The following is a 760-nucleotide window of genomic DNA, read 5'->3' as shown; positions in this document are numbered from 1 at the left end:
AATGTGCAGAAGAGTCAGATAGTGGATTTTTTACTATAGTCATGTGATAGTTGGGGCTATGTGTCAACTTGGCTGGACCACAGTTCTGTGCTGTTTAAGTAAGCACTTAATGATGTGGATTGCTCCAATGATGGGATTAGATGTATATGTTTTGAGCAGCCAGTCTGTTGAAATGGAATTTCCCTAGGAGTGTGGCCTGCTTCCAGTATATTTATAAACATCCTGGGAAAAGAGACACTTTTGTGGATAGGGATTCCATTGTGCTGCCTACAACTGTCTATGAGTGAACAATCTACTATTCGGCCTAGAGATCTTGGATTCGTTACTCACTGGAGTCAACAGCCAGTATACTGCTTGCCAACACTGAGCTCATCAGCCCCTGCAGCTGCATGAGTCAGGAAAAGCCTCCTGCTTGACATTTGATCCAAGAACTTGGGACTTGCCAGCTTCTTTAAGTGTGTGAGCCATTTTCCTAAGATAAATTTCTCTTTCTCTATATATACAAGCTTTACTGGTTTTGGTTCTTATTGAGCCCTCTGTACAGGGACAATGCAGTAGCAACTTGGCTCATAAAATTCTCTGTGCAATAGTCTCCTTAGCATGCTAATAGGTTTTGAGTTTGGTTTTTTATTTGACTTAGTGCTGGGGAAGTGAGACAAAAGTGAGTAACGACTGCTTATTGTTGTTGTTGTTATTTGCCATCGAGTCGGCCCCGACTCATAGCGACCCCTCCTTGGGTTTCCGAGGCAGTATCACTACG

The sequence above is a fragment of the Orycteropus afer genome, unplaced genomic scaffold (genome assembly GCF_000298275.1).
Source record: "Orycteropus afer afer isolate SDZICR_OR568_19922 unplaced genomic scaffold, OryAfe1.0 scaffold00329, whole genome shotgun sequence".
Taxonomy (NCBI): domain Eukaryota; kingdom Metazoa; phylum Chordata; class Mammalia; order Tubulidentata; family Orycteropodidae; genus Orycteropus; species Orycteropus afer.
This window is presented reverse-complemented; position numbering follows the sequence as displayed.